This window comes from Corvus hawaiiensis, chromosome 6 (genome assembly GCF_020740725.1).
Source record: "Corvus hawaiiensis isolate bCorHaw1 chromosome 6, bCorHaw1.pri.cur, whole genome shotgun sequence".
NCBI classification, from domain to species: domain Eukaryota; kingdom Metazoa; phylum Chordata; class Aves; order Passeriformes; family Corvidae; genus Corvus; species Corvus hawaiiensis.
In genome coordinates, this window is record NC_063218.1 from 14,602,807 (window position 1) to 14,621,306 (window position 18,500).

At 42.6% G+C, this 18,500-nt stretch overlaps 1 long non-coding RNA gene across 2 annotated transcripts in view; it reads right to left on the reverse strand.

Annotated features, from left to right (window-relative positions):
• LOC125327551 overlaps nucleotides 1-17,353 on the reverse strand; it is a 93,230-nt gene extending 75,877 nt beyond the window's left edge. Inside the window, exon 1 of one of the 2 annotated variants that reach the window (XR_007204303.1) lies at nucleotides 17,282-17,353. This is a non-coding gene — a long non-coding RNA (uncharacterized LOC125327551). Of the gene's footprint in view, nucleotides 1-914; nucleotides 936-17,281 lie in introns of those variants that run through there. The other variant, XR_007204304.1, reaches the window with a different exon arrangement.
• Between the last annotated feature and the right edge of the window lie 1,147 nt (nucleotides 17,354-18,500).

Below are 18,500 nucleotides of genomic sequence, written 5' to 3' on the forward strand. Positions count from 1 at the left end.
TGTCCCAACAGCAGGAAAGCTTTACCTTTTCCTCCACAATATTCTCCATGACTAGGACAACGATAGTCTCCTTGTGCCATATAACTTCTTCAGCCCAGCCTAATGTATGCCCAAATTCAAAAGAGACTACTTTATTTTTATTTTTTCCAGTTCAAACACTATGAAAACTTCAAACACACAAACAAACAAACCTTTTACAAATAAATCTTAGCTATTCTACTGAATAATTTGACCTAATACCAGCCTGATTGATTACCATACCAGAGTGTCTGTGACATTGATATATTTTGAATTGCCCTTATAGAGGGGATAACTGTTTACAGGATATTACGTATATAAGCAGTTTTTTCTTTTAGTCTTAGCTCTGTGAACAGGGCTAACCCTAAGGCAAAGCCTAAGGCAGAAAGTGAAATACATTTTTTGAAGTCTGTTTGTTAATTGAGCCTTAAACTGCTTTCCTGTTCCTTGCCAGTTTTATCCTAACATAAGAACAAATCAATGTTAAGGCAGTCTGCCAGATGCTGGCCAACTCAGACTACTCTGAGCCTCCTCTCTTCCTTGGCAGCTGAGATCTCTCAGCACTGTTCAAATTTTGCTCAGCATCTAGCAGCATTCAGCCCTAAATGGACTGCAATCTGCACATGAATATTTTAATTACAGGCTGCTATGCAAAAAGAAAACAACCAGCTATGCACAGGCAAGTCAGCTAAGAACTTGTAAGCTCTGTGATAGCAATGGATTTATAATTTCAGTCTGTTTATTATGCTTTTGGCATCTCCCTCTAAAATGTTGTGTTTAAAGGCACTGCCAGCTAGGTGCCTTGTTTTAAAAAGAAAAGTGCAGTTGTGTTGTTGCCCTCCTGCAGTCAGTGCAGAAACTGATGAGAAAATGAAGGAATTTCTCAGACCACATACCTGAAATTCCCTGTTTTCCTGAAGGCCATCGGACTGAAGGAGGATGATCAGTAGCTTTCAGGAAAGAAAAAGACTGCATCTGGCAGCAAGAGGAGGAGGGCAAAGAAGGGTTGAGTACCAGCCAGGCTGTTTTCAGACCTGGATCAAATGTACTGGAGTGACATGAAGCACCCAACTCCCGCCTACTTTCCACAGTGAGACTGCACAAAAACAGGCTCTACTAGGGCTGGAGTCATTGCCAAAAGCAGCAACTATCCAGGCACCCTATTTTGGCACTTCACTTCCCCTTTAGGACTCTGTGATTCACTGCCTAGGGATATGGACAACCAGAAGATAAAAGAGGAAGAGCCAGGAGTAAAATAGCAGGGAGGAGTTTTCTTGGAGAGACAAAGCCTAAAGGGATAAAGGTGAGAGACAGGCAGTTATGGGGAGTCTACACGGAGATTTGAGCTGCAGTAGGATACAGGGGGATGGTGAAGCTGTTAGGACGGATGTGAAAATGGAGTGAGGTGACCCTGGCAGAGATATCCTTACACCGTTGCCAAATGGCCTCTAAGAAAGATCTTGATTGAACAGTTACCCAAATACCTGCATTGAAAGGAAAGAAGTTAGTAATCAAAGACGAAACAGCCTAAAAGAAGTTTTCAATATTTTCTCCTTGAGTCTCGCTCTACAAAAGTAATTTTTTCATCTCTTTACCAGCCTACCAAACAGCCAGACAAAGCTGGAAAATAAGCCTGTTTGGAACTACAACAATCAAGGTAATTTAAGAGGAGAGAGAGAACTGCTTGGCTAGTTTTTCTCATCTTTATTTTTAACTTAGCAGTGAAAGGGAGGGAAAGTTTCTTGATAACAAAAATAAAAACATTAATGCCTTTCAGAGCCATCACCATCTCTTGAAAAGGGCTCGGCCAGAGTGTAGGTAAAAGCTGTGAGACACCTCAAAAGATAACGAATCTGACACTTGCATGACATTTCCAGTTTAACACTGAACTTCTACTTTCCCACTAGACTGAAAGGTTCATCAGCTACCAGATGCTTTTAAGCGCTTGGGGGAATGAAGAGAAATATTATGTTTTCCTGTCTAGGTGCTCTACTTTAAACTGTCTATGATCACACCTTTTTCCTGTTAAAAGCCACTGTACATTGCTTTAAAAAAACTTCAGGGTTGCCAAAAAAAAAAAAAATTCAAAATTCAGTATCATCCTGCTATCAATTCAGACCTAGTCTGCTTTTCATCAAAAAGCTTCTGTATCTCCTAAAAGCTTTGATGAACCTGATGAGAGACAAAGGTTGAGACAGAGACCAAGTGAATCTCAAGCACTTAGTAAAGTTTTGTTCTCACACTGAATAAACTGCGAGAGAATTGCATTGAAGTTTGTTGTAAGTTTGATGCTTGTTCATGTTCCTAAATCAAAGAAAATTGCAGAATGTTTGGTCACAGACTTTTAGAGGCCATTAGTTTTACTAGACTTTATTGCATGCACACAGTCTCTATAAAAATACCTAACAAGACTGAAAGAACTTCCACATCTAACATAAATGTGTTCAAATATAGGAAAACAAAATAGACCTGAATATGAGGATTTCTAATCCAATGGACAATTCATGAGCTTGGACTGTGTCTTTGTAAACGTATGCCTGATAATATTTACAACTATGAAGAATAATATCATCATCAATTCAATTTTTCCCATCTTTGGATAATACCTTCCTCCTAGCAATGTCTTGGATGTCTTTCTATAAATATACACAACACTTACTAGATCCTCTATACTGTTCAAGACAAAACTTATTAAAACATTTGGTAACAACAACCCCCTGCAGCTCTAGACTGGGGGCAGAGTGGCCGGAAAACTGCCCAGCAGAAAAGGACGGACCTGGGGTGCTGGTTGACAGCAGCTGAACATGAACCAGCTGTGCCCAGGTGGCCAAGAAGGCCAGTGCCATCCTGGTATTCTGTGTCAGCAATAGTGTGGCCAGCAGGCCCAGGGCAGTGATTGTCCCCCTGTACTTGGCACTGGTGAGGCCGCACCTTAAATCCTCTGTTCAGTTCTGGACCCCTCACAATGAGAAAGACATTGAGGTGCTGGAGCGTGTCCAGAGAAGGGCAGCAGAGCTGGGGATGGGTCTGAAGCACAAGTCTTATGAGGAGCAGCTGAGGGAACTGGGGTGTTTAGTCTGAGGAAGAAGAGGCTCAGGGGGGGACTTTATATTCTCACTACAACCACATGAAAAGACATTGTAGCAAGGTGGGGTCAGTCTCTTCTGACGTGTCAAGTGAAGGGTCAAGAGGAAATAGCCTTAAATTGTGCTTAGATTTCTTTTTTTCTCCCTACTTAGAGGGCTTAGGCATTGAAATTAGTTGCCCAGGGAGGTGGTGAAGTCACTGTCTCTGGAAGTATTCAACGAGGCATCTGGAAGTGGCACTTGGGGATATTGTTTAGAAGTGATTATGGTGGTGCTGCGTAGACAGTTGGACAAGATGGTCTTGAAGGTCTCTTCCAACACTGATGATTTTGTGATTTAAAGAGGTGGGGTTTTGAAGTCATAATAAATAGCAATAGATGGTTCTTACATGAGTGTATGGCTGAATTCAATCCAAAGATTCTCTTTTCAAGGTGTTAGTGTTAAGCCCCTTGAGCAAATTACCTCTTTTATCCTCACTCTATGGCCATTAGTTAAGCCCTTATATTTATCAGCACTAGTAATCAAAAAATCATCAAGTACAGTCAGAGATAAGCAGACTTAATCTCTAGATTCAGAAGTGTTTGCAGTCCTTGCCAAGTAAGGCCTGTCCCTCCTGCTTTAGCATTAAGTTGCAAAATAAACAATCCCACAAAATTGCATTTCTCAGCTTGGGAACTGCAAACAAAGCCCAAGTGAATGAGTATTTATTAGAATAAGCTTGACAAATAATGACTTCCCACTTCCCAGACTATCCATGATATATCTATAGATTGCTATCTGTGAAACCTCCTTAATAATATATTTTGGTACATGGAGATTGTTGACAGGTGATGACATGGATGTTCACTGGAAAGGACTTGAAAATTAGAATTGCGATATATATATATTTATTTTCCAAAAATTCCAAATTGTAAAGATTGAGTTAGGCACATGAGTTATTTTGGTTTTGTTTGAGGGGCTTTTGGCAGAACTATCTGCCTACAGAACAGTTTCTTGAAAATTGGCTTAGACCTGAAGAAAAACAACCTAAAGCTATGTAGCAATAGGTGCGCAGGACTGAAATCCCTCTATCAGCACACACATTCATGACTTTTTGATGATACAGTCAGCATCTTCCAGTGTTCGAAGTGAAGCTTGATCAAGTCTCCTCTTTGCCACAACTTGTCAACAGCTAGTTTATTTCTTTACATTTGGTGATTATTTTGTAAATGTTATGGGTTTCCAAGGCATCCAGCATCTTGCAACGTATCATTGCATTTTCCATTAAAAATGCTGAAAATTAAAACTGCCAGCTAAAATATGTTTTAGAGTCAAGTTAACTGGTCACATCTCACTGATCAATGTCAAGGTCAATTAACTGTGAGTTCACACGGTCCACAAGGAACAAGTCCCTAAACCCAGAACATTCAGAATGCAGATGAACAGCAGATGTGGAGAAGCAAAAAAAGAAAGAATTACATGAATACTAGTTTTTCTATGATTATACTATGCTCAGAGTTTACAAGGGGGAAACTGTTCCAAACACAAACAATGTAAGAAATTAACTTCAGAAAAGAGGAATAGGTAAAACACATAAAAATCTTCCCAAAAAAAGCTGATCTAACTCCAACTGACTTAGAATGATTCATTCTCTTCACTGAACCTTTTTAGAAAAGCAAAATAGAAGACATGCAGGCTTCCAGACAGATCCTTACAAAACGGCCAGTAACAAAACACTCATTTTCTGGTTATCTCAACAGGACAACAGATTACAATTGAGTGTAATTTCTGTAAATTTTAAAAGAGAAGCCTGAGACAGAGAAGTTGAAGGAGACAGGAGCAGTGTCTATTTCTCACCCTCTATTACCTCCTTCAACGGCTTTTAGAGGTGGGAGATGAACTCTAGAGAGGGATTTATCTTATACAGGTGTCAATGATATGCATGTTTCTCTCTAGAAGTGTATCTTGAGCTAGTTACCTGAAGCTCTCTAGTGTGGACGGTATCTTTTCAGCTTTATACCGGCTAGCGCTTGTATTTCAATGCCTTAGAAAGCCTTGAGCAGCCTAGAGAGGTAGCACGGGCGATCTAGCACTTTAGTAGCTCTAAAATCGGTACCTGTATCAGCTGCAAAGCAAATACCATCAGCAGAAGCAAAGAGGGAGAAATATAGCTCCCTGCTCGCTCAATTCTCTGCAGTTAGAAGCTTTCAAATGAGACAGACAACCAGAGATGTTCACAGGAAAGTAGCTGAGCTGAGAGAGAGGGGGGAGCCTCCCCTCGACCATCTTTTATTAGGAGAAGGGGGAAGGGGAGGACTGGGGGCGGACCCGGGGTGACCGGCCAATCAGACACTGCTAAAGAGTCGGAGTTACATTTGGCTTTGCCCGTGCTTGGAACAAAGGAGCTCGGAGCACATGGGCAGGAGCACGTATCTTTGGGAGGGGGAGGCGAAGCTCAGAACAGGCAGCAACACTCTAGAGGAAAGAAATATGTATTTTTAGGCAGGATTCACCCAACCTATTTTGCACATCTGCTTTACAATACAATTAGACTTTGCTCAAGACAGTCCTGTTCCTTATTGTCTATAAAGGGAATCTCAAAGATTCACTCAGAAGCTGAAGTTTACACTAGAGATCTCTAAGATTAGATATGCCAAAGCTTACCCCTAGGGTCTATAGAATAGCATACAAACTTGTCTGGTATAGAGGAAAGTGAAATCTTTGCCAGAGGAAATGGCAGGAGTGTGTCGCAAAAAGAACTATGAAGTTTTCTGTCTGATGTCTGCAATCAAGGTGACGTCTGGCTCACATCATGCAATTTGCCTGTTTGACCTGAAGAACTCAGATCTACTTCTTGCAAAGCCCAGGTATTTGTTCTCTAAGGCATAAATCTATAAAATAAATTTTTGGAAGGCTGAGAAGGGCAAATCTCACTTTCCAGACAAGTCACAACCTCTAAATAATCCTTTAAGATGGTTATGACAGGGACCGATGGTCATGTAAATGGAAAGAGCCAATACTGATCAGATTTTTTGAAAGAACAAAGCAAGGTCCTGGCCCATGAAACATATTAGGATGCTGCCATCAGAACTGAAAGAACAATTTTCAGAGTGTCCTTGCACATACTATTATTACTGGGAGCTCTCCTTTCTGTATTTCATTTTGGATTGCCATCTCTCCCCAGGAAAGCCACCATGAATCACTCTGCAAGCCATTCATGTCACCATGTATGTTCTCTGAGACCTGAGCCTATTCATGGATGTAGCCTAAACTCCATCTGTGACTTGGACCATCCCTCCACTGAGTTCTGGAAATACATATTTCAAAATTGCATCTTTATACCCATTATGAAGTTTGGAATTTCTATCAGTAGATAAACAAAGAAATTATTATAAACAAATTTTTATTCCCATCCTCTTTACTCCCACACAGTGTATTTAAAGAGTCCCTTAAGTACATTATCAAATACACAATAAAACCATAGCCAATGATAATGATGAGTGATGAGAGAAAAGTGTCCTGGCAGGTGTCTAATAGAACAAAGTCACTCAGCAGGAAGTATCTGGTACCATTTAGTATATATAGCTCTCAAACTCATTAATTTTTTTCAGATTTCAATATCCAGAAGTCATCAATTCTATTTTTTTCCAGTGAATAAAATTTTTCTTCCTTTTGTCCACAATTATTGACAAGACTATTATCTAAATGAGTATTAGCTCTTTCTTAATTAGCAGCCAATTCAGCTGTGACTTGCATACAAAACCTTGTCTATTTTAATAAATGGTTACATTGCTTTACCACTGCTGAGCAATTAATTAACTCAGAAACTGCATTTGGTTTTTTATGCATTTTCCTGGCATTTGCATTGTGTACTAACCCATGCCACTGTCACATTGACTAAGAGTTTTATTCCCAATCTAGATTGCTTATGAATATCAAAAAAAAAAAAAAGAGTCAATTAATGGCTTGGAACAGGAATTCTTCTCTGACACCAGTTCCTGGGCAGAGCCCCGGCCATGCGGCTGGAGAAATAAACATCTCTCTGAAACAGCTATCAAGAATCTGTCTGTCCGTATATATTTCCTTTCCACGGGACTCCTGGTTTGATATATGCGTGTTGCAGGATCCCCACTGCAACAAATGGTGGAGATTTGTGAGCAGAACGATCCCCGATCCCTAAGCGACTGATTTGTGTGAGTAAACCCTGGAAACTTTGGATTCCTCTTCTTGGTTTTGCTTTGCTATTCCATATCTAAACTATGGAGGAACCGTGGGAAGACTCTTGGCTCTCAGAGCCGCATATGGACATTTATCTTAAACTTAAAATGATTCTTGAACAACGATTTGTAAATTTTAGCTTGATTCAAGCTCAAAAAGAACTGAAACACTTCCTGGCATGGTTGTTTAAGAACTTTTTCTATGTTTCTTGGGATTTAATTATTACCAAGGGCTTTTGGAAAACCGTTTGGACACAGTTAATACTGGAGTCAAAATATATGCCGATGGAAGAATATTTTCGTGAATATTATTTAGTTACCGAGACTGTTGAGCAATGTCAGCTGTGTCCTGGCGAAGGGAATCCTGGCGCAGGGACCGTGCGGCCCAGGCCACGTGCACCGAGCGCTCTGCGAGCAGCAGCGAGGCAGTTCCCGCGTGCGGGCGGAGCCACGCGAGCCGCAGTGTCGGTGGCGGAGCAAGGAGCGGCGGGACCCGGCGGTGCCCGAATGGCCCCGTGCAGCGCGTGGTGGAGCGAGCCCCGTGAACGCCCGGCCGAGAGGGGCGGCGCGCGGGCGGCGGCTGGCGGCGATGGCGGTGGAACGGAGCCGCGCCCAGCCGAGACACGCGCTGGAGCGGGGCGCGGGGGGGTCATCGCTCGGGGGCCTGGCCGAGATGTGGGTGCAGCGCCCGACAGCGGCAGCGAAGCTGCGACCAGAGGAGGCGACGCACGGAGAACTGAGCGGCACGGCCCGGCCCGGCCCGCGCAGCCCCGAACGCGACCCCGGGAAGAGCGCGCAGGCACCAGCAGCCCCGACAATTCCAACACGGGAGCGACCGAAGGAGAGAGCAAAGACGCAGCGAGACAGAAAACAGCAGCCACTCGGAAAAAGGAAAAGATCATAGCAACTAATACCTTAGGGATAGTAAAATGGTATAATGTTAAGCAAAATTATGGTTTTATAACAAGGTGTGACAACCAGCAAGACATATTCGTGCATAGAACTGCTATTAAAAAGAATAACCCTGAAAAATGCATCCCAAGCTTGGGAGATGGAGAGGTGGTGGAATTTAATATTGTACTAGGGAGAAAAGGGTTACAAGCATCGCAGGTCACTGGGCCTGATGGTGTTCCTGTAAAAGGCAGTATATATGCAAAAAATCGTAGTCATGTTAGACAGTATCTCTATTGTAAGCCCCCCCTACAGTTTCCCTTTCCTAATCCCACCTTTCCCTTTTACCCTATGTCCTATTACCCCCAGTGTATTCCCAATCCATTTTTTCATCCATGGTTTCCCTCACAAAACCATGCTTTTGCCAATTGTTTCCCCAAAAATCCCTTTCCAATGCCGAGTGGGGGATGAAAAGGGGGAGGGAAGAAGTTAAACCCTCTCCTGCCTCAGTTTCCCCACAAAGCATGCTCAGAGAATTCTGTCTCCCTTCTGTCAGCCCTAAGATGTTCCAGAGAATCTGTTTGGACATTTAAAGACTCAGGAGGGTGGCTTGTTTTGTTTTGAAACTGTTCTTGTTATGTTTATCCAGTTGTTTTCATTCTCCTTTTATTAAAATAAAACGGGTGAGGTGTTGGGGTCCCTCCCCTGCCGTGTAGCCCTGGGAGAGGGGCCCTGAGGGCACAGACACGGGGCTTCCCTGTCCCTGCTCAGCCTCGTTCCCATTGGTTGGTTTGTGTTCCCTGCGCGGGCAGAAGGACCCTTGGTCCCGTGACTGGAACAGTTCCTGGGCAGAGCCCCGGCCATGCGGCTGGAGAAATAAACATCTCTGAAACAGCTATCAAGAATCTGTCTGTCCGTATATATTTCCTTTCCACGGGACTCCTGGTTTGATATATGCGTGTTGCAGGATCCCCACTGCAACAGACACCTATTTTTCCTACTCTTCAAGAGCAGCCAGCTGACGTCTATCTGCCTAAATGGAGTCCAGTTACCTGCTCACATGTCTGGAAACCTGTGCAACTCAAAGTATTTTGCAAAATATTTTGCTTTCCGATCATTCCCCCTGATTTCCTATGTTTATTTACTATGAATAAAGAAGGCCTGGGACCTCAGACCCGATTCCTTGCAGTCATTCACAGCAGTGAATATCACACAGATCTAAGCCTTCACAGAAGCTGCCCGTGATATTTGTCAACTTCAACAAGCTGTACTAACTTAGACCAGCTTCAAACCTTGCTTAGGGTATTTTACATCCACTTTGCCATAGCATGCACGATTACACAAGCTGCAGGGCAGAAAAGTGAATAATTCAGCCTCCTTTCCTCCTCCGCCCACATCTTTCATTTGTATGTAAAGCACCTACTCCATTCCCAGAGATATATAGCTAGGTAACATAAGCAAGCTAATGAGGTATAGCCTTGAGGCGTGTCAGCTCTATGTGCCTTAAAAGTGCCTACCTTTCCAAACATAGAATTGCTATGTAAATACTGTCCCTGGGTTTTTTTTAACTAATAATAAAACCACATGAAAGTATAGTACCATGTTACCCACTGTTTATAAGCTCCATGCAAGATGAATACATAGCTTGAGCAGGCAGCCTGCACACCCTGTCCTGCCTACTAGGGTTTTTAGGATTGGTTTTTCATCATGCATCTCAGGAAATATTTTTCTTATCTATGAGCACTGTGCATAGGCTGTCAGAGCATACTGCAGTCCCTTTTCATGTGGGGTTGTTTTGACTTAATAACTCAAGTAGAAGAATGCAAGTAATTTATATGAGCACTTTGCATTAGAGTATTGAATGCATTCTGGTTTTAATTAGAAGGAACAAGAATTGGTTGCAACAAGATCTAAATGCCTGTTGCAGCCCAAAGGATATCAAGGGTTCTCACATTAAAACTGGTGCATGGTAACTGATTCTGATTCATGTCTGTCCACTCTTCAGTGGACACTTCAGATATTTCATCTGTGAGCTTCTCTTTTATCACTGTGGCCCGTCTTTCTTGTCTCTACATCCATATGCATTCTGTTGGGCTTGAAGCTTGCTCTGAATCATTCTGTTATCTGATTCTAAGGAAATTCACACAGCGCTTCAGAAGATGCAAAGTGCTTACCTTTTTCAAATTAATTTTGAAACTCTGGGCATCAAATAGTTTTGTCTAAGGTGAAAGATTTAACATGGGATGTACCCAGGCAAATGCCAGCATCATCCCACCAGTAAGGACTGTCTGTCTTGTAATGGCACCTGCTCTGTCTTTATCAACATCACACAACAAACTAGTAACAACCCTTCAAAGCATGTCTTTCCACTAAGCATTTAAGGGGCTTCATAAACCACAGTTTATACACAGGCACAGACATGCCTGTGATAGTTACCAATTTTCAGACAACAACTCTATGAGTTAAGAGGTTTCATGAGATATTTAAAGTTACATAGCAAGAGAGCTGGAAATAAAGTTCATGCATTCAACTCCTAGCATGGTGTTTGCTACTTAACAATCTTGTCTTAAACCTAGAACCTGACTGGAACAGCAGCAGGATGCAACTTCAGTGTGTAGACCCAGTTTTGCTCTAATCCATGTTCCCTTTTACTTTTAAGTAAAGTGCTGAGAAATCTAGCTCAAAAAAAAGGATGGGGCTAAATCCTCAGCAGGGATAAACCACCTGAGCTCCATTACAAACAGTAGCTATCTTGGTCCTCAGCATAAGTAAAAGATTATTATTCAATTTTTCTATCAAGCAAGTAAATATAATTTACATTCTTTGTAGAATGCTCTTTTAGTGGGATGACAAGGACTCTATGTAGATGAAGTCTCTTTCACTAAACTGTCAGTTTATTAGTTAACAGGCATTCTTATCTGACTGTTAAAACGTTGATTAAATGTTTTTTTCACTTAACCACCCTATTTTTATTCATATGCTAAATACTCTTTCAATGATCATTTATTTTCAAAATCACAGAATCATAGAATATTTTGAGTTGGAAGGGACTCAAAGGATCATCCAAGTCAAACTCCTAGTCCTGGTTCTATTTTACACACAGAGAAACCACTAGAGTACCAGAACAAGCTTTTCTCAAAGATTGATCTACCATACTTCCTGAACTGGTAGGTTTGATTGCTGATAAAGTGAATAACCTTAGAAATTTTATGGCGTTCCTCAGTAAGCCTCACTAAAGTTCTAACATTAGCATGCAGGCACATGTGTGCCTTAACCCCTCAGCTGCCACTCAAATGCAATCCTGCTGAAATAATGATAGCTGCGGTGTTTCATCAAAATGTAAATTCCATGGCAAACGACTGCTGTGATAAATGACACGAGCCAAATAGGAAAGTCCGCATGGGATCAGGCTAAGGAACCCTGACTCGTTCATTTGTAGCTATTATCAGTGCCTGAGGAGCAGTGCAGAGGTTCCTTAGTCCTGTTGCTGGGATGGGCTGACAGAGACCTAGGAGTCACTCGTCTCACCCGAAGCTAGAGAGGCACTGTGGGTTTAGATTAGCATCCTCAGCTCCTGAGCCTGCATTTAAATAAACATTTCTCTTAATTCGGAGACATGACGTGAAGCCTCTCTCCCTTTCTTCCGTGCCAGCCGCTATTTTGAGCCCTGATTTGCCTGCTGTTGTGAAGGTGGCCAAGAGAGGGCACCCGGCCCTTGGCTACTCCGCTCCCCCTGTGCGGGCCCAGCGGCTCCGCTGTCCGGCAAAGCTTCTCCCCGGCCGGCGGAGAGGACGGACGTGTGCCCTGATGCGCAAGAATCAACCAGCCACCGGGCAGCGAGCGCCCGAACGCTATAGGAGAAGGGAATTTCTGGCCTGGCTGCACAGGTGTCCCTCATGAACTGGGTCCCATGCACGGATGAACGGGCGCACGAATTACTTTCTCCAGAAATACCTGGTTTTGTTGAACAGCGAGATGAATCAGAAACAGCCCTGGTGGATTTCATGTCTCAGGTGCTCCGGGAAGCAAGCATGTGTGCTGGTGCTGAGGCTGACAGGACAGGACAGGTTTATTTGCTTGCCCTTCTTGATATAGTAAGTGGCATTTGATAAATCGTTGTCAGACCACTGAAATCTAATAACATAGATCACGACAAGATGATTACAGCCCCTGAACATTACTAGCACTACACGAGTGAATAACAACCTTGCCATTTTTGACAAGGGGATACATAATCCTCAGGGTATTCAGGGACAAGGCGTGATTTCCAAAACTTGGTCAGGAAAGGCATTAAAAATTATAACGTCATTGGCTGTGAAGCCTTCCCTGTGGATTTTAAAGATTTGTGGCTATGATAAATAAAATCACTCTCTTAATCAACCCTTTCCAGCGTAATTTATGAATGCACTGTTCAAAACAGCGTATCATAACAATACGGAAGAAGGCTGGTGTAGAGACACATTGATGCATATATACATATTAAAATACAGATATTGCCAGTACAAGGATAAGATAAAAGCAAATTGACATAAATAAAATCCTCTTAAGGACATTTTAAAAATACAGTTTCTTAACACAATATACCTGCCAAAGTATTCAACGGATTTTACATCATGTCAGGTAATAGCTAACAACACTTTCAGTTGCCCAGGAAAGCTAGTGATCAATGAGTAGAAACACAATTCACCATGCTTGATAGGTGAGCTAGCAAGGCAGTAATACTTCTGAGAAAATGTCAGGAGTGATATGTGCACACTCTTTCTGTCTTGAGTGCTGAAGCCTGACCTGCTTTCAAAGGCAAACTGACACTATAATTAAAAGCTTTTTCTATTGACATCAGGCAGAAATTATCAATCACCTTCCAGAAGAAGGCAGGTAAGATTGACCAATAAATATACATTTCCTCATATTTTGCAAAAAAAAGGATATTAGACTGGTTTTCATACCTCAAAAAGCCTTTTCATCAATTGCAAAGAAGACATACACATATACAGATCTCTCCTTCAAAAGAAGCATACTGAAAGTAGCTACTAGATCCAATTTAATATCCTGTTATTTTTAAATACTCTTCATAGCAGAAGTAATGTAACCACAAAACATTTAAGTAAGACCTGGAATAATCACTAATCTGTACAAGTTCAAGTGCAGAAATCCGTGATGCAAAACCTCATCTGCGAGGCAATACCTGCCAGTAGTCCCACTGAAAACAGAGCACAGTCTCAGAAAAATGCTATTGAGGGAATGACACAGGGAAAAGAAAAGCTTGATCTTTAAAGCATCCAGTTTAAAATTCTCATAATGTCTTTCACGGATAGCCCTGACTGCTGCCCCAAGCTCCCACCACATGTGCCAGCACCTTACACCTGTGTTAGCAATGCCATTTCTCTTCCCCAGGATCGAACATCCACCCAAGTTTTTGCTCCCACCCTGAATCCTCACATCGCTCCCCCTGGAAGCAGCCTCAGCACCAGCTGCACAAGCCAAGGGCTAATTGTGCTCACAGAAGCACAGCATCAGGTCCCAGTCAGTGCTCCTTCGAGGACACTGCCTGGCTCTTCCACTATGCCCACGCAGGCTGTCTAAATTAGGAGCTCTGCTTTTGTTCTAGTTGCACTGTTAACACAAAAAACCCCATGACTACAACAAGGGAAACATCATTTTGACCCGTTCTTGTGTGTCTCAGTACCATCGCAGAGCAGCTCAATGACTAAACTGTGACTCTAGGGAGAGGTCTCACCATAATGCAAAGCCTTCGGCCTGCTGGCCTGAGAAACTCCTCAAGACACAAAGTTTTCCCCAATGCCTGAGGAAGAGGAGACAAAAATGCATTCGTCATCAGCGAGTTGTATTGTCCTCCAGGTCTGTCCTTATCCCAACCCTATCTCCTCCATGTAGAGGCCTACCAAGACGGACAGATGTCCCTGTAACAAAGTTTGGCCCCTGGATGCCTGCAGGTGGCCAGTACACCATGGTGGCCATTCACGCAGAGAAGGGAGGGAGGCAGGCGCAGGGTGAGGCAGCGGGAGGGCAGACCAGGAGGGAGGCCTGGCAGGGCAGCACAGCAAGGAGACAGAGCCCAGGCAGTGCCCTCCCTCACAGGTACGGTCCCAGCACCTCTTCTGAGGAGAAAGAGCCAGGATGAAGGCATTCATGAGGTTCCTGTCCAGATTCAAACTGGACCTGAGGAGAAAGGCTCTGGGAACTGGTGGAGAGGCAGCAAACCCTTCCTGGCAGTGTTTTCAGGTGCTGGGAGGAGGCAGGTGGAACTCCGAGGAGCCTCTGAAGCTCCAGTGGTGCTTCTTATCAGGGAGGATGCCCTGCTGGCCTGTTGGGCATCAGCTCACTCACTGAGGCAGAAAAAAGGTCCCTGTCTGTTCAAATCAGGTGCCCCCATACTTCTCTCACTCTAATGTGGATGTATCTAAACCCCATCATATAAAAATACCTTGGGTGCTGAAAAAAACCCACCTCAGAACACCTCTATTTTCAGACAGGAGAACAAACCGAGTGACATTCAGCTGCTCAGAGTCAGACATTTATGGCAGGAGGGCAAAAAGACACTATTCTCATAACTAAGTTGAAAACCTAAAAAGAAAAAGGCAGCCACATATGGCACTTATGCAAAGTGATGTCTGAAGTGCACCTACTTTCTCTATAACTATTAACATGGGGCAATTATTACAAAGCAGTTTATCCAGAGGGGCCAAGACTGTTATGAAGACTATACAAACAAGTAAATGGTGAGATCCCCAAGGACAGGAGTGGAGGTGCTTAGGAATGTAATGGAAAAAGGTCAGAAGCTACAGCTGCAAGAGCAGGATAAACACAGCTATCTACATTTTGCTTTCACGTTTTCCTAGATAAACATATCTGTAGGTATGTGTCAAAAATTGTCTGCAAACTCGTGGCAGGTACATCCTTGTTGTACCCATGTGACATAAACAGGCTTCCTTTGTAAGGTTTTTCGTTTTCACTGAGGTTGAGACAAAAGCTGCAACCTGCTTTATTGGGGAGTTGATCATACCCAGGCCTAAAGAGACACCTTCTGCATTGCCACTGACTGACAGGTAGGTATCTAATACATCAGGAAAGGGAAGGAATGCTGGCTGAGAAGTTGAATGTGACCCGACAACCTTCCCCTTCACCTCGGAACTATCAAATGTATCCTGGGCTGCTTCAAAAGAGGTGTGACCAACAGGTGGAGGGAGGTGATTCTGCCCCTCTGCTCTCTTCTTGCAAGACCCAGCCTGAGTGCTGGGACCCTGTTAGAGGCATGGACCTGTTAGAGCAAGTCTAATGGCTTCACATTGAAAGGGAACAGGTTTAGATCAGATAGGAAGAAACTCTTTATTGTTAGGATGATGAGACACTGGCACAGGTTGCCCATAGAAACTGTGGCTGCCCCGTTCCTGGAAGTGTTCAAGGCTAGGTTGGATGGGGCTTGAAGCAACGTGGTCTAGTGGAAAGTGTCCATGTCCATGGCAGGGGGGTGGACCTAGATGATCTCAAGGCTAAAAATAGCTTTTGTGTATCCAGGGGCTTTAAATTTTAAAGAGTGAAGACCGCTGCTGTATTGGCTACATCCAGCTAGTGATTTACAGTGGTAATTCTGAGTACTTTAAAGGAGAAAGAATATGAGAAAAAAGAAAAAAAAATACATTCCTACAGAAATTTTGGTTGTCTGCACAGCACAAGAGCAAATCATTTGGGTGGAAGCAATAAAAGAGCAAAGTCGTTAATGGGAAAGAGGCAACATGCATAACCATCTCAGAACTCTATCTCTGGGTTTCAAAACTGCTTCCCCCACATGCAGCTGCTTCCCTCCAGCACCTATATGGAAAACATGATGTGGCTAACTCTGCTCTTCAAAACTGCACTGCAGTTTAATGCCTAATAAAAGCAGTGTAAAATTTCCATATGGAGCTGAACAGATCCTTGCAGACCGCAGAGGATGGGGGTCTATCCACTGGGGCCACTCTAGCTGAGTTACGGAGGAACTTTTAGATTTGCTGCAACTGCTGCTCATCCTAGAGACAGCAGAATAGCGTCCTCAGGAGAAAATGATTCCATTTTCTTCCAGAGGATTTTACCTTAAAGACCTGCCGCTGTATATTCTAGGTGTGAAATGAGAGAACCCACAGTGTTCTCTGAAGTTTAATTTGAAGAGTGTAAGGGGAAAGGAGAACAGCTTTATGTCTGACTTGAAAAACATCCCCTCACAGTGTTTGTAGCCCAGGTCAGCACAGCACTGGAACATTTTATTCAGGGACTAAACTAAAGAAGTTGATTTCTTGCCCAGGGAAAGAAGAAACAGGAGAGTTTCTGGAGATAAGCGAGGAACAACAACAACAACAATTTTAAACTCCTTTTGGTTTGAGTCATAGATGAAGTACTTTTGATAACAAAGACAGATGTGTGGATGTGTGTGTCCTGATCCCTTATCGCACCCAGACTTGGCTGGTAGCAGATGGGAGCCCTACTCCAGCAGCTGGTTTGTGTCAGCCTGAGGCTGTCCCAGGGTGGGATCACCCATGTACAGATAGCTGTGCCACATCAAGTCAGAGGCTGTGAGGATCAGAGCAAGATAAAACCCTTCTACTGTGCAGTGAATCTCAAAGAAAAATCTCTCTTCCATTCACCAGACACTGGGAAATAGCAGGGGAAGTGTGTGTTTCATGTTTTTAGTCTAGCTACACCCACTTTGAAGGCTCTGAAAAAAAGGAGCGAGGAGCTGATTTGTGAACAGACTACCTAATTTCATTCAAATAATAATATAATAAATTTTCCATTTTTGTTTGACCCAAAAGTTACTTCAGCTTAAAAAAGAGGCAGAGAGAGTTCTCATGTTATTAACTTTTATATCCATGTCAAGCAAGCCATAGTTTCTGGTTTTCCTTATACCTTTTGCTAGTTCTTGAAAGCACTTAAAAAAAAATAGGGTCATACATGTGGAAGGAGGTAATTTGCCATGAACAGGATGGAGCAGTGCTTATGCACAGTAGTGCTATTTATGATGTTCTTTGTTTTCATTGAACAATGCACAAGGACCACTTATATCTCAGTGAGTCAGAGCACACAAATGTTGCCTACCTGTTCTATTATTTCACTTTTCCTTTGTTTCCCTGCAAGCCTCATGCTTCTGGAGGTAAACCGTGGCATAGGAATCCAGACAAGGTTCAGCTCACCTCAGCAATGCAGCTGGGGTTGCACATGTCCTCGGCTGCAGTCTCTGGGTCCCCATTCTTCACATTTGACCAGAAAAAAAAAAAAAAACATTTCCCTTAAAGTATATTAACCATACAGGACCGACTATTATTTCTCTAAGCTTGCCTGTAGTTTAAGCATCAGCATCTAAGCTGTGTGAAGTATGAGATTTGTTTCCTCAGAGAATGGGGTTCCATCCATTGCACTGATCTCAACTCCACTTTTAAGATCCTTTTAACCAGCTTTTTGTGTCCTTTTGCACAGTTACATAAGCAGGTCTGAGACATGACATACAAGCTAAATAAAGAGGTTTCCATTCACAAATCTGACTTTGGCACAGAAATTATGTGTTCAGGCAGGCTGTTCCATTTGTCCACAGCATTTTTTCAGAAGCTTTTGCATCTGTTTTGCAGAATAATTCATTAAATGTGAGGCTAAGCAGCAAACAGGAAAAAACCCAAACAAACTAAAAATTTAAAATATGACGGACATATTAGTTCTCAACACAATATTTTAGTTTGTGCTATGAAATCTAAATTCTACTGTGGAGATGTTATGGTGGTACCAGCCACAGATACAGCAAGCATGTTCTCTCAGTCTATTAAAATATTATGAAAGCCAGGCATATTTAAAGAAGCTTTTAACATACTAGTTGCTATACATTGCAGGCAACATTTGTAAAATATTAACTGCTTTATTGCTAATTTTGTTTTGAGCCATATATTGTTTAATTAGGATTTTACTCAGGAGCAGATGGTTGTCTTCATTAAATCATAATATATTCTACCCAAATAGAAGCAGCTGTTTTTTTGAATACACTATAATTTATTTTCTGCATGCCAGAAACCACTCTGAAGGGAATCCAGGCTATAATCATTCAGTTTGTTTTCACTGCAGCTTATTTACAATAAACTTTGAAAGTTTTTAGAAAACAGAAGTCAAATGTAGGTGACATTTGTTAGCAATAGCAATTTTCTATTATTGAACTTGGTACTAAATCTATATTCACAGAAGTACTTCCAGCTGTACATAAATGATAATCCTAGCATGCTACGTGTTGCATACCAACATTGGTACAAGAAAACAGCGTGCAAAGAGCTCCCAA